Raw genomic sequence first — 23,910 nt, forward strand, 5'->3', positions numbered from 1 at the left:
ATTTTTGTTTCTCTTTTCTTCTCTCTCCCTTTACTGATTTGTTAGTTTCACTTTAATAATCCATAGTTTCACTTCACTGAAGAGAAGAGCGTAAAGAGAATAGGAGAAACTTAAACTGGTTCATTTGTATACATATCAACACTTGTTTAAAAATTGGCTAGAAAAGTTTTAACGGGGAAAGCCTAAATTGACAAGCTATGTGATGTGTTGTACTAATGTCAAACAGACATCTCCAGGAGTGGGGATGTATTCTTGGGCCCTATGATCATTTGTACCTTTTTAAATTTTTGTTTATGAAAATATTAAAAACTTAAGCAATTAAACACAGTCCACATTATCTGGATGACCCCTGTATAGGGAGAACTGCCCTTAATTTTAGTCCTTCAAGTACATTGCAATTTGAATTCTTTGCTGCCTGGAAATTCAATTAAAGGGACAGCATTTAACATAATACAGAGTTTCTAAAATGTTCCTAGGAGTCAAGGATAATATTCTTTCAAAGTTTTGTATTTTACTCACACTTGCTGACCACTATCATCATCAGTACTTCCCTGTGTTTTCAACAAGACCCTCCCACTGCTGGTGAAAGGAGAAGCAATTCTCAAAATCTCAAGCTTAACAGAAAGGGGCCTTTGGCAAGTGAACATTATTTTGAAGTGCCTGTTCTAATGGTTTAAAATTCACCACAATTTATATTCTCTCTTATAATATTCATATAATAGATAATAAATATTTGTCTTAATTTGATTTCTTAAGGTATATAATAACCAATAAAAATTGTCGCACTTTCCCCATCACTCTAAACACTGCTCCAGTGACACAGAACAGATCTTTAAAGTCCCTTTCATGTCATCCATCTATTGAATAAGTGTTTATTGATTTCTGTATTATAAGTAAGCATAAGAAATCGATTATAAGGCAACATAAAATGAAAACAATTCAGAGAGATTGTGAAGGGATTGGGGGGGCAGGGTGCTTCAATGTTTGTGAAGAAATTGTTGGATTTGACAACTGAATAAAACAGAAGGAACTGCGTTTATTTCCTCCTGCGACTTTGGCCAAGTTAGTAACCCTTTCTAAACCTCCCTCCTCAATAGTAAAGTGAGAAAAATGAGGCAACTATTTTCTCCCATTCTGAAGGTTTTCCCATGCTCTGACTACTTTAAGCTAAACTTACAGCTGTCTGACTTGAAATGCAAAGAAAAAAAACTTGAGACCCAGCTCTTCCAAGTTTCAAGCTCCATCCTTGCCTTAACTATAAAAGTCAATCAACCCCATGCTGTCCTCGGAACTGGGATCTAGCCTCTTTCCTTTATGATTTTAGTCCTTGAATTAAAGATATCCTTGCCTATTTTAACATTGTCCTGTGCATTTTTTTAATGTTACCTGAGTATAATTATGACTTTTACTCTTACATTTAGGTTGTTGATACATTTTGAGTTAATTTTTGTATATGGTATACCCATGTGAGTATCCAGTTTTCCCAGCACTATTTGCTGAAGAGACTATTGTTTGCCCATTGAGTGGACTTGTCACCCTTGTGAAAAATCACTGGGTCATAGATGTGAGTTTTTATTTCTGAGCGCTCAAATTAGAGTACGTTGGTCTATATGTCTGTCTCTGTGCCAGTACCACACTGCTTTGATTACTTTAGCTTTGTAGTAACTTTCAGTATCAGGAAGTGTGAATCCTCTGACTTCATTCTCCCCCTGAGATGGCTCGCTCTTCTGTTTGCTCATTTTCTGTTTTTTCCTTAGGATTCACCGGGAACTGAACCTAGGACCTCCCATGTGGGAGGCGGGTACTCAACTGCTTGAACCACATCCACTCTCCCTGACCTCATTCTTTATCAAGAGAGTGTTGGCTCTTCTGTGCCCTCACATTTCCATGTAGTTTTGATGACTGACTGTTTTAGTTTTCTGGGCTACCCAAGCAAATGCCATACAATGGTTTAACTTAAACAACGGGAATTTATTTGCTCACAGTATTAAGTCTAAGAGAGTGTCCAAATGAAGGCATCATCATGGCAATGCTTTCTCCCCAAAGACTGTGACATTCTGGGGCTGGCCGCTGGTGATCCTTGATCCTTACCTTGTCACATGGCAAGTCACACGGCAACATCTCTCCGTCTCTCCCTGCTCTTCCAGGTTTCCATTGATTTTCAGCTTCTGGCTGCTCCCTGCAGGGCTTTCTCTATCTGAATTTCATTCCATTTATAAAGAACTCTAGTAATAGGATTAAGATCTGTCCTGATTAGTCTGGGCCATACCTTAAGTGAAGTAATCTCATAAAAAATTCCTACTTACAATGGGTTCACACTGACCAGAATGGATTAAGTTTAAGAACACATTTTTCTGGAATACACAAAACTCCAGACCACCACAATGACTTTTCCATTTCTGCAAGGAAGACTGTTGGAAATTTCATTGAAATTGCTTTGAATTTGCATATTACTTGGGTGGAATTGACATCTTGACAATATTTAACCTTCCAATCCATGAAGAAGAAATGTAATCCCATTTTTTTAGGTCTTTGATTTCTTTTAGTTATGTATTGTAGTGCTCTATGGACAAGTGTACTTTATATAATAAATTGGTTAAATTTATTTCTCATTAGTATTGTAAATGGAATTTTTTTCTTGATTTTTCTTTCCAGATTATTCATTACTAGCATATAGAAACACCACTATTTCTATAGTAAATAATAGGAAAATAGGGAGAATTTTACTTCTTTCCTGTTTGGATGACTTTTATTTCTTTCTCTTGCTTAACTGCTCTGGCTAGGACTTCCAATACAATGCTGAATAACAGTGGTGACAGTGGGCATCCTTGCTTTCTCCTGTATTAGAGGGAAAGCTTTCAGTCTTTCGCTATTGAATGTGATGTAGCAGTGGGTTTTTCATATTCAACAAAGCATACTGAGAAAGTTTCCTTCTATTTCTATTTTTCTAAGTGTTGCTTTTTTTAAATCAAGAAAGGATGCTGAATTTTGTCAAATGCCTTTTCTGTGTTGATTGAGAAAGTCTTGTGGGTTTTTTCCCCTTGGTTTTGTTGCTGTGTTGTACTACATAATTGATTTTCATATATTGAACCACCCTTGCACACTTGGGATAAAACCCACTTGATCCTGGTATATAATTCTTTTGATGTGCTGTTGGATTCAATCTGCAAGTATTTTGGTGAGAATTTTTGCATCTATATTCATCAGAGAAATTGGTTTGCAATTTTCTTCTCTTGTAATATCTTTATCTGGCTTTGGTATTAGGGTGATGTTGGCCTCATAGAGTGAGTTAGGTAGTATTCCCTTCTCTTCAATTTTTTTGGGAGAGTTTGAGCAGGGGGGCTATTAATTCTTCTTGGAATGATTGGTAGAATTCACCTGTGAAGTCATCTGGTCCTGGACTTTTCTTGTTGGGAGGTTTTTGAAGACGGATTGTTTCTTTACTTGTAATTGGTCTTTTGAAGTCTTCTATTTGTTTCAGAGTCAGTGTAGGTTGTTCGTGTGTTTTTAGGAATTTGTCCATTTCATCAAGGTTGTCAAATTTCTTGGCATTTAATCATTCATAGGCTCCTTTTATGCTCCTTTTTCTTTCTATGAGGTCAGAAGTAATGTCCTCTTCTTATTCCTGATTTTATTTATTTGCATCTTATCTCTCTTTTTATTTGTCAGACTAAGGATTTGTCAATTAAAAATATTTTTTAATTTTTTTTAGGGGGTTCTGGGGATTGAATCTTGCATCTTGTACATGCAAAGCAGGTGCTCAACCACTGTGCTATACATGCTTGGTGAGTTTGTTAATTTTACTGATCTTTTCAAAGAACCAACTTTAGGTTTTGTTCTATTTTTTTTTTAATTCTCAATTTCATTTATTTCTGTTCTGATCTTTATTTCTTTCTTGTTATAATCACTTCAATTTAAGGAAAAAAAAAGAACAAACTTCTCTAATTTACATGCTCAATTTCATGAAATAATCAAAACTTTAATCTTGACTTTAAACTCAAGGCCCTTGATGTTGACAGGGCAGGTCTCACCTCCTTGTTCTTTATATTATAACCAGGAGTATATGAAGCACTTTTTCCTTCTGTGTAAATTTTTAAAACCAGCTGGTCAAAGTTACACACACATACACACACACACAGTGTGGATTTTGATGAAGGTAATTTCAAATCTTGATGTGTTATTTTACCACGAGAATATTTATATTCCTATTTCTGAAGTGGAGACTTTCTGGACAGTTATCTAGACTGGCTGGAATGGTCAGTGCACCAGGGAGTAAAGCAGGGCTTCTTAAACTTTTCTGTTCCAGAGACCCCTTTGCCAGTCAAATGAAAACCATGGACCCCTTACCCACACTATACTGTGTGTTATTTAATCAATATATCACGCCCACACCAACACATCCCCACAAGAATAATGATTTTTTTTTTTTTTCCAATTCAAGCTCACAGACCCCAGGTTAAGAACCCCTGGAGTAGAGGGTCTGCATTTTTAGCCTAACTGGGCTGCTCACTAATTAGCTTTGTTTTGGGACTCTCGGGTCCTCGTTTGTAAAATGAGTCCTTGAACAAAGGTCTTTATTTCATTATTTCTGGCACTAAAATTCCCATCAGTGAAGAAAGCTCACTAGCAGGAATGGGCAAAGGAGAATGGGGCATATTTTGAAATCAGACGTAAATGTTCCCCTGGAGAGGAGGAGACTGTGAGAGAAGAAGAAAGGGGAAGGAAAGGAAGGAAAGTGAAGCTTCCAGTGAGAAGGAATGGAGGAGTCTAAGAGCAAGAGGATAGAGAGTAACTATTAAAAAATGAGAAAAGCCATTAAACAAGACCAGGAGCAGCACAATGTCTCGCTGGAGGTAGGAAGCTCCCGTGGCCGTCATTTGAGCTGAGAGAAGATGGAAAGGATTCCACAGGACTTGGCCATGGAATCCAGGACACCCAGTGTTCAAGAGAATAGTTCTTCAGCCTATAACCAGTATTAATTTGGAGCTAGAAAGAGGGCATTTTCCAAGGATTGGAAAATGGGCATATACAGCTATGTCTGCTTAGCTGCCCTCGTGGTAGATTCCACTTGAAACTAATAGCAACAAAAATCAGACTTAAACAGCATCTGTCCTAGCTCTGGGTGCTTGTCATTTACTGCTCTGTTTGTAGCTTATGTGGGCCAACTCCTCACACTGTGGTAAATTCAGTTTTATCCTCTGACTCTGACTGTGAGTAGTATGAGTGGTCAACTCCCTTGCCCTAAGAGTATGGCATAAAGATGAGCCATCTCGCTCCCTTTGTGTCACTCCCAGGGCCTCTCAAGAAGATGCATGCTTTGTTAGAGAGCTCCTGATGGTTTCTTTGCAAAGGACGACTGTCTATGACTCTCTAATCATTACACTCCACGGGAATGGGGTTTTCTCACCTACACAATTTAAGGGTTGTGCCATGGAGAAAAGCTGAAGTCCAAACAGGCAAATACTAAGAAATCAAAAGCTTAGTTTTATAGGCCCTAAAATCAGTAATAGAAAAAACCATAAAGAATGAAAACATTTTCTGAGGTTTTTGGTAATGAGGGTAGAAAAGTTATGAGCTGTATTTCACATTTTTCTGAAGCATGGATTGGAGAAATATATTGTGGCTTATCTGACCAAAATCCAGAACCTGGATATTTAAATGCTTCCTTACCTTGAATTATATGACCTGGTATGTAAATTCAGTCTGCTCACTAGGTAATTACAATGAATATTTAATTATATTTACTTTTTAGCATCTTTATTGAGATATGATTTACATGTCGTAAAATTCATGCACTTTAATTATATGGTTGAATGATTTTTAACAAATTTTCAGACCTGTGTAACCATCACCATAATCCATTTTTAGAAAATTTCCATCATCTCTAAAAGTATCCCCATGCCTATTTGAAGTCACTGCCCATTTCCTTCACTAGCACCTGGCAGCCACTAATCTACTTCCTGAGTCTATAGATTTATCTTTTCTGGACATTTCAAATAAAAGGAAGCATCTGATCTGAAATCTTTCGTGTCTGGCTTTTTTCACTTAGCATTTGCAGACCATCACTTGGCCTTTTGCAGGCTATCTATACCATACCAATATTTATTTTGGTATGATTGAAGTAAGTCTGTGATAGTGGACTCTCATGTATAAACTTGATATATCTAAGTTTTATATTTGACTTTTAAAACCTAAATATGTTAAGATATCACCTTGTTGTGTGTTTGTGAGTTTATTCTTTAATTCTTCTAGGATTTAAGCTCAAAGGACGTGAATCGTCTCATTCTTTAAAAGAGTTTGATCTTCCTATGATTGGACTCCAAAGCCCCCTGTGGTTTGTGAAGCTGGAGAGCCACACTGTATAGGAGGCCAGCTACAGAAAGTATCTCACCCATATCTTAAGGGGCATTTGGTCCCAGAGAGAACTGCACATTCTTTAGGCCAGGCTGGGGACAAGGGGTTGCTTGCGAGCCTTCTCCTCAGTGCAGAGGGCCGGGCCAGGGTACCCAGCCTGCTCTGCCAGCTGAAGCAAGTATCGGCTTCCATCAGACACTGAAGTTCCTAATTTTAACTTCACGTTGTTTTGAGGTGCACTATTAGAAAGCTCCTGTGACTTTGTGTGTGTGTGAATTGGAGAAGAAAATTAAAATTGAGGTTTAAAGCGGGAAGGGCGTAGGAGAAAGAAGTCTTATATTCCTGTTCAGAAGACATAGGCAGGAGAAGGTGGGAAATCTCTTTAGCCAGGGGTTTTCTTTCGTTCTTTATCTCTTTTTATTTTTCTCATTATTTGAAATTGAAAAAATTCTGTGAAGCACAAGTCACAGAGGCCTTCCAGGAGATTAGAAAAGCATTAAGAACACCACTCGTTTTGTGATATAAAGAATGATATAATAGAAAGCTGAAACATTTGACTTGTTTGCCCAATTGAGGATTAGAAGGTCAATAAAGAAATAGTAAAACCTTAACTTAGGAAGTAAAAATAAACGATTGCTCCTAGAATTCTGCTGAGATTATTTATTACATGAAGGTTTCTGAAGAGCCAATACATTGAGTTGCTGCTTTCCTTACACTTCATTTGCCAAAGCTAGTACTTTTATTCAGAATTAGTAGGGCAAGCCTGTTTGACGTGTTATGGAGCAATCTGTACGGGACATAAATTGGTGCCAGTTAATCATCACTTAACTTGAAAAGAAAGGGATGTCAATACCATAGTACTTCAACTTTTCTCATCTCTCTCTAAATTCCACACGAAAGAGCCCCAAAGGTACTAGCCACATTTCTTAGTCTGTTCTGGTGAGTGGCTCATTAGTCAGGTACCAAATCAAGGAAAGGGGCAGAACTCCTGTGACATTGTTTCCTTAAATATTGCTATGAGGATTAGATACCTTTAAAACAAAAAAACAAAAAAAACGCAGTTTCACTGAGATAAAGTCACATATGATACGTTCCATCCAAAGCATAGAATCATTATCTTTTAGTCTGATCACAGAGTTGTGCATTCATCACCACAATCAATTTTAGGACATTTTCATTTCTCCAAAAAGAAAAACCTTAGCAGTCGCCTCTCAATCCCTCTAACTCTCCCCAGCCCTACATAACCACTAATCTAATTCTGTCTCTATAGATTTATTTATATTTACATTTTATACAAATGGAACCATACCATATGTAGTACTTTGTGTTTGGTTTCTTTTACTTAGCATATGGGTTTTTTTTTTAATTATAATTTTTTAAAATTAGAGACATTGTAGGTTCACCTAAAAGTCATATAAAAAAGACAACATTCCATATTCCGCCCCCCCATTGTTGACACTGGGTGTGGTACCTTTGTTAAAACTGATGAAAGAATATTACAATAGTACTTTTACCTATAGTCCATAGTTTGCATCAGATGTATTTTTTTCCCATATACCACCCTATTATTGACACCTTGTAATAGTGACGTACATTTATTATAGTTCATGAAAGAACCTTCTTATTTTGCACTTTTAGGCATGGTCTAGGTATGACCTCTATGTATCTGTATGCTGTATCCAGATAGGCAGGCATATGTGTGTATTGGGGAGAATATAAAATCTTGCTTTCATTTCATGGGTGATTCCTGAAGGTAAGAATTAAGATAGGATGTTTTCTGGGGTTTAAATTCAGTGGGTCCCCCAGTTTTCAGACTTATTTCCTTTTTTCTTGCTAGGTGTGTGGGAATGAAGCTGGAAATGACTCTTACTATAAAGTACAGATAAACCACGAGAAGAGTTTTTGTAATCTTGCCCACAGATGTATAACTTTACTTTGTAGACATCCAAACCAAATGTTTACAAAGAGGCCTTCACAGTTTCATCAAATATTTATTGAGCTTCTCTTTAGGTGCCAGACCTTGTGCTATATACTGAGACTATAAGGATGACTAAGACAGAGCCCCAGGTTTAAGGAGTTTATGGCATCCTGGGGTACATCCATCACACAAAAACACAACTGCTTGTAATGGGGTGTGTGGTAGATTGCATCATGTTTAGTAGGGGTACATCAGGGAAACCCCGCTTCCTGAAATTGGCGGTTGCTATTCTGAATCTCATAGGCAAATTTAAATTGCTAAGCGAAGGAGGGAGCTGCCGCCATTTTTGAGACTGAAACCAGCGGTGTCAACAGGCTGGGGAAGGTAGCTGATGTCAGATGTGTCTCAGAGTTGCTGAATTTGTTCAGAATCAAGGACCTTGATGGCTTCCCAGGAAAGCCATTACCTGTAACAGGAGGTTCAGTTGCCAAGCAGCAGGTGGATTACACTGTGTTCTGTATGCTGTTGGTTAGCTGCTGATGGTTCCAATTCCAAACAGTACCACTGAGGAATGAAATATAGGGTAGAGAATGTGTGGTTAGAACAGGGCTGGGAAGATTGAGGCTAAGTGTATAATTCTATCATCTCCCAGCGCTGCTGTTATTCCAGTCAGTGAATATTAATAGAGTCGGCGTCCTTGAGAATCCTTTTTCACTTCCTACCTGGACCATAGTCTCTATGGCCTTTCTGAATGAGCCGTGCCCAGCACTTGGTCTTGGATTCACTAATCAGTCAATCATACAAATGGAGATGATGGGGGTGAGGGTGGGTGCAGGAAGGGCCTTTCCAGACTGGAATTTAGCTATCAATAAGTTTAACCCTCTGATCCAAACTTTCTCGGTTCATGGCACCCTCATGTCTCAGTAAGTCTTTCCCAGAGGCTCTAGGGCAAAAGCAATACCTAACCCTTCCATTGATTAAGTTGTTTTATTTAACTATCTGAAAAGGAATGTCTCTAAGTATAGAGAGAAAGAAGAAGAAAGTTTTAAAAGCTTTGGCTTTTTCAGAAATTAGCGTGCATAGCTTAATCTGAAGTCAAATGGAATTATCAAGAAGAAATGAGCCAATCCGTTGTTGAAGATTGGATATAGGTGGGGTTTTTCTAACTTAAACTTTTCCAAAATTAAATTAAATGGAAAACACAAAGTTCCTGGAAAATGGGAATCCCCGACGATGCTTTTGTTGTCTTCTGGACAAGATGATAATCTCTGGAGAACAGGGCCCATGCCAAGAGTGTCTCCTTGGGCCTGGCACAATGTTGGAAGTTCCCAGAATGTAAATGGGGGTGCATTGGGGCAAAGACACAATGAGAAATGTCACTAGGCCAACTAAGGGGGTTCAGAGCAATACCTGGGCATAAGCCAGTTTTAAGAATTCAGCTTAAAAAAGGGATATGATTGCAATAGTATCAATAATAAATATTTTAAAGGAGACATCTGAATTTCTCTATTAAACCTCAGTTATGCTTTTAGCTATCTCAGGTGGACAAGTGTATAAAATTTCACCCTAAAATGTTGTCATCAAATCTGTTTGATTATCTGGCATTACTATTAAAATTGCTATGCTTAAGGTATGGGATAAGAAAATTAAAGATGAGAAGGCACAGTCCTTGCCCAAGGTTTTTTGTTTTGTCTTGTTTTGTTTTTGAGGTACCAGGAGCTGGGGATTGAACCCAGGACCTCATATGTGGGAAGCCGGTGCTCAACCACTGAGCCATATCCGCTCCCCCCAAGGTTATTTATTTAATAAAGTAAAATGAGGACATTTGATGTGAAATGGGTGGCATTAGCACACAAATTCCTGGAGCTCCAGGAGTAAACTAGGATGATAGGTATTTGTATTAGTCAGGGTTCTTTTGGGAAACAGAATCAACAGGAGATATCTGTAAATAGTAGGAGAGTTATAAGATTCTCTCACGTGACCATAGGGATGAACAAGTCCAGATTCCACAGACAGACTGCACACCAGGGGCTCCAGTGAAAGTCCAGTGAAGGTTCTTGATGAGTTTCCAGGAGATGCTGGCTGTGGGAAGATGACCTGGGAAATTCTCTCTGAATGCTAAATTCACTTCCTCTTTTAAGGCATTCAACTGATTGCATAAAGCGTCACTCACTGCTGACAGCAATCTCCCTGGTCAGTGTAGATATAATCAGCTACCCATGCAGTAAACTCACTGATGACTAAAGCCCATAATTATCATTGTATTACAATTAGCCCAGTGCTTGCTTGACCAAACAACTGGGCACAACCATCTGGCTAACTTGATACATTAGCCTAACCATCACAGTGTTAAAAACACAAATTCCTTGGTCTTTACAAACTAAGTCCAACCTCTTTGGCTATTTCCTTTTCTGTCCCCTCTTTCAGGTCACTTGTCGCAACTGCCATGTAAGGGGTGCTTCTTGGGCCTTTGCACCTTCCCTTTCCTCCAGTTCTAATCCCTTCCTAAGTGGAGTGATTACTTCAGATCTCCATCGCAAGCCAAGACCACTCTTGCCTGCCCCAGGCTCTGGGTAACTGTCTCCTGGACATCACCACTTGTGTATCTCCAAGTCAACACTTTTGAAACCAAATTCATCTTCCTTCCACACCTACTCCCCTCCAGGGCTCAGTAGTTCAGTAAATTACACCCCCATTTTATCCAGCCTTCTATCACCCTCTCCTGCATCCTACATGTCCAGTAGCTCACCAGGTTTGTAGATTCTTTCTCCATTACCTGCTTTCCATCCTGCAGCCCCATACAAGTACAGGTCGCCTCCATCTCACTGCCCTGGGGCTTTAACAGCCTCCTGACTTTTCCCTGCCTCTAGTCCTGCTGCTTCCCAATCTACATAGGTCACCTGCTGCTTCCTGTGGAACACTCCCATCATCCTTTGAGAAATCCATATCCTTTCATGGCTGACAAAGTCTCTCCCTGCCCCTCCACTGATGGACCTGCCTACCATCCTCTAGCCAGAGTTTCGATCTCAGGCTCTTGGTCCCCCCACCTCCCTCCATCCATCAGGTCTCTGTTTTAAGGTCCCTTTCTGAGGAAGGCCAGATTAGGTCTCCCAGCTGTATGTACCCATAATATTCTCCCTGTCAAAACACTGCTAGGATTTCGTCCCAACTACTTATTTAGCTATAAACTTTAATACATTATTGGTGTCCCAGAAGAAGAGAATGGAAAAGGGGCAGAAAGAATATCTAATGAAATAATGACTTTATGAAGGATATAAGCATCAGTATTCAAGAAGGACAGAGCACCTCAAACAGAATAAATCTGATTAGACCTTCCCTGAGATACCTACTATTCAGAATAACAACTATCAGAGATAAAGAGAGGATTCTGAAAGCAGCAAGATAAACATGATAAGATTAAGTGCAGACTCTCATCAGAAACCATGGAGGAGAGAGGGACTTGGTATAATAAGGTACTAAAAGAGAAAAACTGCCATCCAAGAATTCTGTATCTGGCAAAGCTGTTCTTCAAAAATGAAGGTGAGTTCAAAGTCTTCACAGACAAACAAGAACTAATAGAATATGTTACCAAAAGAACAGATTTCCAAGAGATTAAAAAGGGGGTGCTGCAGCCTGAAAGGAAAAAACAAGGGCAGAGATTTGGAGAAGAGTTTAGAAATGAAGATTATTAGAAGGGTAAACTATAGGATAAGAAACAGACAATAGAACAATATGACAACAGAGAGCCAAAGGATTAAATGGGTGAAGTAAGCAATGCCTTTACAGTAATAACACTGAATATTAATGGATTGAACTGCCCAATCAAAACACAGACTGATAGAATGGATAAAAAAAATATGATCTGTCTACAAGAGACCCACTTCTGATGTAAGGACAAACCAGGTTAAAATAAAAGGTTGAAAAAAGCTTTTGCATGCAAATAGTAACCAAAAAAGAGCTAAAGTACACCAGAAAAATGTAAAATAACAACATTATAGTATACAAACAATAATTACTCAGTGCAACTGGTAAATTGTTCCTGTGATCAGTATTCTGTAATTTTTTTCATACAAAATGAACACTTGCTTTTAATTGAGGAGGGCTGGAGAAGAGATATATTTTGGATACTTCGTTTTTCTTTAACCCTTACTTACACTTTTTAATTAAAATAATCTATCTGGATCAATAATGATTTAGCCTGACTACTGTTAATCAAGATTTTGAGTTTTTCTGCCTCATAAAATTATCTGCTGTAATTCATCCCAATAAGATGTGAGGAATTCCCAAATAAGAAATTGATTATCTAGAAAGAATTATGGCCTGAATGGAAATTAAATAACTAAACCAATAATTTATTTCAGTGTTAGAGATGATTATGTCCAATAGTTAAAGCTGTCCTATAAAAATTAGAGTTATAACTAATTTCGATTATATTTGAATTATTTACATTTATAAGTGTCTTGCTATGCTATTTTTTATAATCGATTATATTAAATCTAACCTGGCCTTGCACTCCCATTTAAAATTTATAATTTCTTTCAATCTCTTTTTCTATTTATTTTACAATTTTACAGTAAAAGACTTTTTAACATTTTAAAAAAAGATGAAGGGGGAGAAAACCACATTCATTCAAGTTAAGGAGATAAATGTTCCTCTCTAATTTACATTCAGTTGAATAAAGACAGTCTGGCGTTGACTTTGCCGGTGTTTGTGGTTTTTTTTCCCACTCCTTATGTAACAACCCCAGAGGCAACTGAGGCAGCAATTACTGCCAAGCCAGCAGACTCTTTATTGCATCAGAAGAGTTCACCTTAATGGTAGGGACTATTGGGACCGACAGAGGTGATTGCCGTATTATTATAGTTCTGAAATTATAATTGGAAAAGAAATGAACCAGGGCTTGGGGGGCGGGGGAGGTTATTTTACATGAAATTTGAATATAATCAAGTTGGCCAAATTACAGTACCTGCCCAGGCAGCATCCTTTGCCAGATCTTGTAAACCTGAAGAAATGAAAGGCAGGGCTGCAGGGGACAGGAGCGCTGCCAACGTAGGAGAGGACAGGACGTAGGAGATTCGTGGGACAGCTCCTGCCTGAGCTTTGAAGCCCTGAGCCCTCCAGTCTGCCGTGGAGAGAAACAATAACAAACTGCAAACAAACCAACTAAACCAGCTCCAGATATAATGGAGGGTCTGTGAAAATATGAGTGTGACAGGTAGACAGTTTAGAGGAGCTGACTCCTTTAGCAGGTTTGACCTTTTTTCCCCTTAATTTTTATTTTTTTTTAAAGATTTTATTTATTTCTCCTCTCCCTCATTATTTGAGCTCGCTGTCTGCTCATCTTCTTTTTTAGGAGGCACCAGGAACCAAACCTGGGGCCTCCCGTGTGGGAGGGAGGCGCCACATCACTTAAGCAACTTCCACTCCCTGTTTGTTGTGCCTCTCGTGTTTCCTCGCTGTGTCTCTTGGTTGCGTCATCTCACCGCGCCATCTTGTTGCATCAGCTCACCATGCCAGCCCATCATATCAGCTTGCTCTCTTGCTTGTCTTTTCTAAGAGGCACTGGGAACCGAACCTAGGACCTTGCATGTGACAGGCAGAAGCCCAGCTGCTTGAGACACATCTGCTTCTCTTCTTTATTTTTAAGGAGCTGAGTGCCTGCTTCCCACATGGGAGGTCCTGGGTTCGGTTTCCAGTGCCTCCTAAAAACAAACAACAAACAAACGAATGAAGAAACCAACACAGGGGGAATCGATGTGGCTCAGTGGTTGAGTGCTGGCTTTCCACATACGAGGTCCTGGGTTCAATCTCTGGCCCCAGTACCTAAAAAAAAAGAAAAATAGGGGATTCCCACATACCTCCCCACGCCGCCTCTATTAACAGCATCCCTCCTTAGTGTGGTACATTTGTTACAGTTATGAACACATTGAAGCATAGCTACTAACCATGGTCTGTAGTTTACATTATGGTTTACACTTTGCACCACATAATTTTACAGAGGTCTGACCTTCTTCAGTGCAGGAGCAGATCAGTGCAGGAGCAGATCAACGTGAAGGAAATTATAAATTTACTCTTGATCTGGCCTGCTTGGGCTGCCCTTGTCTCCACAGCATCTAGGACTGACTCTTGAACTTGGAGACTAGAAGACAATGGCCAAGAGGCAGAATGAACTTTCTTGTGCCTTAAAACATTGTAGGGAAGAAGAGGTTCCTGGGAGGCAGAGAGCAACTCAAAGAAGTAGAATGAGTGTTGAGAGGGGGAGGCTAGAGGATGCCAAAGACAAATGCACCAATTCCAAATAATTACCAAGAATCTTCCTAATGCTGGAAAGAGGGGGAAAAACCCTTCCTTTTCCCATATCTGTTGCCACACAAGCTCCTAAGAAAAGAAATCAAGATAATCTTTTAAGTTAAACATTATTACTTTAGTTTAATATATTACTAATTAACAAGAATTAATACAGCCATCATATTGCTTACTACATTGTTTATTTACATTTTGTATTAAGTGGAATTTGCAGAGATAGCTTGGAATCTTGTGGGAAAATGTTTTTTTAAATGCTGAACAATTGACTTACAATTTTGACATGTCTGCTATTTATATCTCACAGTCAAGGTTGAAGGGAGTCTCTATTTATGGAGAAAAGACAGAACTCATTGAAAAATCAAATCATCGTAATGAATGCACATGTGGTCTCAGAGGCATTCTTTGGGAAAGGCAGGCAAACTGTCCACTTTTCACTTCAGCTAGTCCTTTGCTGGCTCCTTACCTCCCTGGAGCAGGTAGTTTTCCCTGTGGTATGACTTTTGCGCTGGCAGGATGGCTGTGGAGAAGAGAATCTGTGCTTCCCTTGGCCCGTCACAGCGAGGAGTAATCACAAAGCAGGCTAAGCCTAAGTGCAGGTGCATTTATAATTAGCTGAAACCCATTGTGTTTGCCACAGAGTATTTCATTTCTTTTTGATCTAGAAAACATTTTCTAATTGCATTTTGTGTTACCAATAGCCTGTAACTATAAACGTTACCCTTGTCAGAGAAAAGTGTTAGGCTGTCAGAGTAACTGGTATTCCAACGAGAATATTGATTTTGATTTGCATTTGGTTCTCATAACCCTGTAAAATATTCTGAAAAGAAATGTTTACAGTCACGTGGAGAAGTCTGAGGTCGAGGCTATTTCATGACTAAGAGCCCAGGTTCACGCGGCTAGTAAAAGCAAACCAGCAGCTCACACCACGAGCTCCAGCCGCCAGCCCCATGCCTTCCCTCCTTCACCTCAAATGCCCAGAGGTCACTCTTTGATGCTTGGTTTTACTGAGAGGAACGTTCCTCATGCCTTGTTTTACCAGCACCCCGTCTTTGCCTCTCCTCTCCCCGAAGGTGAACCTGTTTCCTCTCTTTTGCCCGAGGACTCTCTCCTGCGATTTGCTTTGCTTATTCATGTTGTCTAACCCTGTCTCAACGTGCCTATTCCACTTTCCTTTCTAGATTCAGGGTAGTTAAGTCTTTATGATTCTTTACGTTTTTAGCACCTAAACGAAACTGGTTATTAACTGTTCACGAAAGTCAGAACACAGCTCTGTGTTTCATCTCGGGGCCCCTTGGGTGTTGAGATCTGAATGCACGTTTGATCCCTGTGTCGGAGGAGACGTGTTGAGTGGGGGGTGATGCTGCCGTGTTCTTGCCCAGGACGCATGTCCTGGTCACGTACTGTTATATATGCTGAAGTTTCTGACCTTATGAGGGCCAGGACCATGGAGTCGCGCGAGGGCAACTGAGGAAGAGAACTCTGTGACCACAGTGGCATCCAGGCTCCCTCTGTTAGGCACGCGTTTGAGGCTGGATGAGGTGGACGCAGTGTTGGGGGCCTGCAGGATAACGATGACCAGGCACTGACCGGGAAGAAGTCAGAACTCAAAATGCGAGCTGTGCTAGAAGGCTCTACGATGCTAAGGGAGGGCGTCATTTAGCATGGCTTGGCTCTTACCACTTCACCCCATCCGAGGAGATGATGTCAGCCCTCCTACGGTCATGGCCATCTGATGGCCGATGGGTCACCATCGCAATGAAATCTTGGTACACACAGCATCGAGAACAGTGCTCTACACATAGCAGAAGCCCTCAGCAATTAAATGATCAGGCAAGGAGATTCCCTGGAAACTTGGGGCCACAGACCTTTGTGGGTAGAAGTAAGAATGGTAAAACTGAAGAGCTGAGGAACCCAGCTGAGCTACCAGTGAGTCCCTCTTTGAAAGGAGACCTTGGTGCTGACAATGAAAACCTGAGGAACGTGTGGCCTTGTTCTGCATTACAACTTTTTTCCTTAATAGGGTCTCACTCCTTTACCCCTCTTATAGGTTTTCCTTGTAGTTGTAGCTAGTTTGTCTTTCTGAGTCACGGGAGAGTAGGAGAATGTGGTTTCCTAATTAGCAACAGGAAGTTTCCTTTATGTTCGAGCACAATGGCCTGTTTGAAAGCCCCTGCTCTGCATCGACTTCTTTCTGCCCCAGGAGTATAAAGGAGGTTCCCCGAGGACCGGCTCCCGTGACAGCCTCTGCCTCGAACAAAGTGCCCAGGAATGATAAGCTCCTGCCAGCCCGGGTCGCTGGTTTTGCAGGCGGGGCTGGAGAGCGAGGGGAACAAACAGCCTGGTCACCGCTTGCTTTCTAATGGATGGCATCATTCCATGCTGCTATTGTGCCTCTCCTAAATCAGGGTGTCTGTGCCAAGAGGTGGGAAAGGCTTGGGGCAAAACGATATCCAAATGTCAGCACAATTAGAAGGGGACATTTAAAATTAGACAGCATGAGGCATGTCAGCCACTGCTTTCACATGTACGATGACTATGAGACTATGGGATATCCTACCAAACAAGAGGAAGGCAAGAGGGCTTCTAGGAACCTGCGTCCTTAGTGACGGCAGAAAGGGGCTACTGTGACTCTCCCTGGATTAAGCCCTGGTCAACCACTGGATGGAAACTGAGATGAAAGTTGATCTTGATTCCTCAAGATGCAATGTATGTATTGGGGTTCTCTTCTTAGTGAATACATTTCATGCAAAAAATAAAAACAAAAGATTTGAGCACTAAAATAAATGCAGGGAAAATAGCAACACGAATCTATACGCTTGCATTGCTATTAGGTCTGTATAACTAAACCCTTGATGCAAACACTGTATTGTTCTTTCCGGGGTTTTTCTGGGTAGACTGGACCGTCTGTGTTTCTTAGAAAGGGAGCCAATGACGCATGGGCTCCAGATTCTGGTAAATCACTGTAACAAGGAAAGTCCTTCTTTTTCCCCCTCCAATGACCTTCAAAGTACCTCCAAGATTAGGGCCATCCATCTGGAAAACTTTCATTGCTTCTGAATGGTAAACGTGGGGGAGGCACTGTTTCCATGGTGACATCAGTTTTGGTGTTGGTTGCAGGCATGAGGGAGTGTGAGACGTGCCCTTTGGTAGGTTGCTTCTGTGATCTTATTCACCGTGAGAAAGACAGTGGACAGGGAAAGAAAGAGGTGCAGGAAATCAAGACATAAAACCAGCTTTCCACCTTTGATTGGGAATGACGATTAAAATCACCCAAGGCTCTTTTATCCCCTAAGTTTAGAGTGGGGACGGAGGAGGAGAAATACAGAGGCTGTGACTTTGCTGAGCATTGGGGATAATAGCAAGAAGTAGAGTGTGAAGGGTAATTTTTTTCATAGCCCTATAGACTTAATGATTCTCTTAGTTCCCTAGTGCTGCCATAACAAATTACCACAAACTAGGTGGCTTAAAATATACCTAGGGGCTCTGGAGGTGAGAAGTCCAAAGTCAAGGTGTCAGCAGGGCCACCTCCGAACCCTATATGGAGAATCCCTCCTGCCCTCTTCTAGCCCCAGCTGTCACAGGCAATCCTTGTCTTCCTTAGCCAAATGGCCTTCAGAATGGCCTCCCCTGCGTCTGCCTGTCTCTGGGTCCAAAGAGCCGTCTTCTCCTAAGGACCCCAGGCATATTGGATCAGAGCCCATCCTTACCCAGCCTCATCTTACCAAATCACACCTTCAAATAACCTGTTTCCAAGTATGATCTCTAAAAATCTTAATAATGGAGCTACTGAGGCTGTTTTGTTTTGTTTTTAGAAGGTGTCAGGGATCATACCCCACCCTTAAGTTACATCTGCTCCCCACTATTGAATCAAAATGGGAAATCTTAATCTCAACCCAAGTACAAATGCATTTAAACTTTTTCCTTCATAAAGAGGTTCACAAAAAGGCAATCATTTTATCTGTTTAATATAAATGTCTATTCTCTTTTGTTTTATAAATTTAAGACAGTTTCAAGATATGGCTTGCAGAAAGAAGTATTTCAAAGTTATGTTTTATAGAGGAAATACTTTATTTTAAAGAAAAACTATAATTTTATAGCAGAAATAAAATATTCCTAATAATCACCCATTCTTTAGGACTCTCTCTGAACATTGTTTATTCAGTTTTTAGTGATTAATGCTGAGTCATATGGGTCAAGGAATGTTTTATCAATACTTACATTCAAACATTAGTTTTGACAGCCATACGTTAAATGTGTTATATAAAAATTTACTTATAAATTTCTCAATTGTCATATTAACCTACCTAGATAGATTTTGTACAACCTGAGCATTAAAATTTCTAACCTGTGGTGAATAAATTACTTACTGAGGCTCATATTAACTGTCAATATTTCCATTCTTAAGTATTAAAATTTCTTTATAATTGGATGTATTAAAAGACATTTTATAAATTGGATAAAACTATTACAATAATAGAACATAGTCACTAGGTTGAGCTTTCTACCATAGGGAAATAAATGTAGCTAGCTAGCTATATTATAATTTTTCAATTATTAGTATCATCAAATAATGAATACAACATGGTTTAAAATGATAATTTTCAATAGTTTCAAAGAAACCACTGAAATTAATTGATAGCACTTGAATGGTTTTCAGAGTGTTCTTTCTATTTCTTCACCCTAACAGTGTCATTTTAAGGTGGTGGTTGCCAACTGGGAGGGAGCCCAGGGATGCTTGGCAATGTCTGGATGTCTGGAGACATTTTGATTGTCATGGCTGGCAGAGGGGCGGGGGTTGCTGCTGGCATCTGGTGGTAGAAGCCAGGGATGCTCTCAGACATCCTGCAATGCCCAGGGCAGCCCCACAGCAAAGAACTGTCCTGCTCAAAATGTCCAGGGTGCCGAGATTAGGGAACCAAGGAATGGGAACAAATGGTACTATCCTGACTCATTCATTCATTCAAGTGATTAAATGCTGAGAAGAGAGTTAAAAAAGACATGTTTTCTGCCTCCAAGGAAATTAAAAGTTTAACAGAGAAATCAGACAAGAAAGCTTAGGGTTACAGAGCAGCGTGATAAATGCTAAAACAAGGCTATGCCCAAGGTTCCATGGTCCTCAGAGAATGAACGCCTGAATTGGATGGGAAGGAAAATGTTCCTCTAGGAAAAGTTAACCTTGAGCTGATCAAAGTTATTATGCACAGCATCAATCAGGAGAAGAAAAGCTTCTCAAAGTATTTCCAACAAGGGGAATTTAATATGGGTATTTTTTTTTTTTTACACAGCTGAGAAACAAAACAGAAGACAGTGAAGCAACCCAGAGCCAAGCAATAGCAGGAAGATGCTACCACCCCTCGGCAGGAGGGATAAAGAGAAGAGGTCATGTTACCTCAGGTGGGAACTGATGGCACCTGGCAGGAACTAGGACGTTGGAGGAGGAATCTGTCCAGCAGAACCTAGAGACAGGGCAGCTTTCTCAGCAGCCCCCACTGAGAAGGAGAGGGAAAGATATCCTGCCCCACTCCTCCCACCCACCTGTCTCCTGTTGGTATTTCTCATTGGCCAATTCTGGCCAGGGCGCTTGGGCAAGGAGACCTGGGAATTTGGTTCCCTATGATACAGTGAGACAAAAAAAAATGGCTGGAGGAGGACCCTGAGAGCAAACTAGAAAATATGCAAAGGTCTAGTGGTCTGAAGGAGAATCACTACAAACCATTTAGCATGGCTAGAGTGCAAGGTGCTGTGTGCTAAACTGAGGAGTTTCCATATCCTCTCAAGGTCTAAGAAGGCAGCCAGAGACACTGGACGAGGTGAGACGCATTCAGTCTGTAGTTGGAGAAGAACACTGGTGGAGAATGCGTCTGACTTGGAGATAAGCTGGACCAGAAGACGGGAGTCTCCTGGGAGGCTAATGCAGTTATCCAGATGCAAGCCCTCAGTTGAGGCCGTGGCAGCTCCTGCTGAGCAAGCACTGAAGACAGTTGTGGTGCTCAATTGGATGTGGAGGGAAAGGAAGAGGTCTACCTTGACCCACAGTTTCTGTCTACTAAGTGGCAGTGCTGGGACTGGAACCTGTTCCCTCTGACTCCCAGCCTTACTGTTTTTCACTAAAAGTAGGGAGATGATGATAAATCATTCATTCCCAATCTAAATGTGTACATCACATAAATTTTTTTACTTGTCACATGAACATTTAATCTGGTATACATTCCTGAATCGAAATTTCAAATTCAAATCCAAGTTCTTATTTAAAAATTAGTGGTCATGGTTGTTTTCAGGGAAATCTCATTGCCACTAGAAAAGAAACGTTCTTCTAAAGTTCTTACTTCCACAATCCAACTTGTAGACAATATATTTCACAATATTCTCATCAAAAATTCTTTCTAGTCATAAATTGCTCTGGATGAGTTCCCTCAGTTTACAAGACTTCCTATAAAAACCACTAACTGAATTGCAACCTTTCTTGGTTAATAGAGGTCAAAGTATTCGCTGTAAATAAAGCTGCTTGGTTGGTTACTCAGAAATTCCAGGAAAAGCCTTTTTCCATGATTTTCAGTTTCAGTCTAAGCAACACACAACAATCATGTTGTTCAGCTGCTTGAGCTAAATAATAAATCACCAATCTTTTTTTTCTTTAAATCATGCTATTCCAATTAGAAACTTGGATTTTCTGCATATATTTTACTAGATCTGTATCCTGAAACTTACTTAGTTAGACTTTCAGTGTTATAAAATTTTAAATATCACTTTGGAAAAATATAGAGGTCAAAACTGAGGAATTGCTATGCTGGAACAGATATAGGCAATGCAGAATAATTGATATGATTTCAAATGAAGATAAACTTAAATGATCTAAGTGTACAAAGCACACAGCTCTTTCCCTCAAAGACTTTGCAGTCTGTTTCTGAAAAATAGCCATATAAAAATATTATTATAATATATTTTGGTAAAACAGTTTGGTGAGGTACCTTTAAGCCAATGGAAGCACAGAAAAAGGATCTGATACATTCTGGGGAATTCAGGAAGGAACTCCCAGTGGAGATGACAACGGAACTTGGTCTTAAAAAATGAAGAGGTGGTAGACTAAGAGAATGTAGGTGCTTCTAAACCTATTTGTCACTTAAATTTCTGCTACTTTATTAACATTGAGACATCCCTCCAATTATATTGTAGGTGACCAGTTATCCTGGTTTGCCAAGAATTTGCCCAGTTTCAGCACTGAAAGTCCTACATCCTGGGAAACCCTTCAACCACAGGCCAGCCGGGACAGCTGGCCACCCTGATTTCCTGCATCCTTATTATAGCTTAAGCTTCTGACTCTGTTCTTTTGCCCACTCCAGTCTCCCATCTAAAATAGAATATCACCCAGTCACTGCCTTGAGTTCCTCATGGGACCTGCACAGATCCTGGCACCCAAGAGAGGCTCCTTAATGTCTGTGGGTTGGTTGAGACGTCCATCAATAGTGGCACCTCTTACATTGTGTAGATGATGCTGAAGCCCAGATTATCTAAGTGACTTAGGATCTCATGTCACAGTGCCAAGATTAGTACCTAGGCCTTGTCCCATGTCTTCTACAGAACAATCTTGGACTACCCATCACTAAATCAAGCACTTCCCTGCACCCTTTGAGCCCTTGAAGTCAATCTAAAACAGTTTCGCCCTTGGTTATAAAAGTCTCAATGATGCCCTCTAGCCATGATGTCAATACACTGTATTTGTCCAGGCGAATCACAAGGCAGGGATCATGTCTTCTCCTCCACATCCAACATGTGTCATACCAAGATCATTATGACTTCATACTGTGTGTGCATCATAACTGCATCACGTGAACCAGCCTTGACTACTCACATCACTGACCCAGTTCATTTCAGGTTCTGCAAAGCTGAACTCACCACCATCCCCTGTCCCTTCCAGAGTGGGTGAGGGTGGACAGGTGATACCTTATGTTGAACTTATTTTGAAACTGGTTACAGATTTCACATCCAGACTCAGTGCTGGGATGTTTCAAGACTCTGCATATGCTGCTCATTCAAATACATCCTGAGCCCTTCAGGATCTGATTTTTCTATTAGCAGGTTAACTCCAGAGGGCACACCATAGCCCTGTGTCTTCTGATTGATGGCACTGGCTGACGGGATGTTAGTAAGGTCACAAGGCTCTAGGTCAGTGCAGCCTCCCTGGTCCCAGATAGAATCACCCCTTTAACTATGGTTCTCCCTGGGAATCTGTCTTCATTGGGTGTGATGTAGGGGCAGGTCAAAAATGAACGAGTCAGAAGCCCGGGGAGATGGCCTTATGGAGTCAACTCCTCTGCTCTTGAGAGAGTTAAGCTAAATTGGGAGCTAGCCTCAAGGTCTTTTTCAACTTCCTCCTTCATTCCTTCCTCCTCCTCTTTTGCTTTCATATTGCCTTCGTAGGTAATGGCTGTGACTGGCATCGTAGGCACTGCAGGGATTTGATATGTCAGGATTATCACACGGCACACTGCACTTGGGATCAGAAATCTGGGCTTTGAATCCCAGTTCTGTCCCTCTGTTCCCTAGTTTAACACAGTGGAGAAGACTGTGGGCTTTGGAATGGGCAGCTGTGTGGCCCCAGACAAACGACCTAATCTGCCCCAGCCTCCATTTTACTACCTATAAACTGAAAATAATTCTTTTGAGCTCATAAGATTATTATTGGCACGATGTTTTTATAGCACTTAGTACAGGAGCCAGATGTGTTAGTAAGAACTGAATAAATGGTAACCTTTTACGATTATTCTCCTAATCCATCATTCATTCATTCAACCAGAAATTGTTTCTTGAGAGCAGGGGGCTGTGACATTTAAGATGGTTCTTGAAGGATGAGCAGGTCTTAGCCAGATGGGAAAGAGAAAGGAGAGCAGTATTTTTACTTGGGTGAAGACTATGGACCCGAGAGTGTTTGTGTTCAGAACACATGAGAGAAGGGAAGAAGGTGCAGTATTTGCTTAGTTTGAATTTTTTGCATCTGAGTTTCTGATACCTCAGTGTCCTTGTGTCTCCATTCCCCTGCCCATTAGAATCCTGATGACAAAGTGTTCTCACTAATGCCCTTTCCTTCCCAGTGCCCTTCCTCCTGCTCTCTTGGTTTGGTAACCCCAACTTCTCCCTTCATATGTCCCTGTAGCCTTTGTAGCTCTCTCATTAGAGTTTGGAGGTATTTTATAGCCTTCTCTAGGCAATAAGCAGCTGAGAGCAACTTTGCATCCATCATGACTTTTTGCACTGGTTCTTTTTTATTTTTAAATTTTTATTTTAAAATGCTTTCAAACTGACAGGGCAGTTACAAAAATAATACTAACCCCATA

At 40.4% G+C, this 23,910-nt stretch overlaps 1 protein-coding gene across 1 annotated transcript in view; it reads left to right on the forward strand.

Annotated features, from left to right (window-relative positions):
- The window catches only part of SPATA13 (spermatogenesis associated 13), a 146,241-nt gene that overhangs the window by 35,720 nt on the left and 86,611 nt on the right, over positions 1–23,910 (forward strand).

Source organism: Dasypus novemcinctus, chromosome 15, assembly GCF_030445035.2.
Source record: "Dasypus novemcinctus isolate mDasNov1 chromosome 15, mDasNov1.1.hap2, whole genome shotgun sequence".
Taxonomy (NCBI): Eukaryota; Metazoa; Chordata; class Mammalia; order Cingulata; family Dasypodidae; genus Dasypus; species Dasypus novemcinctus.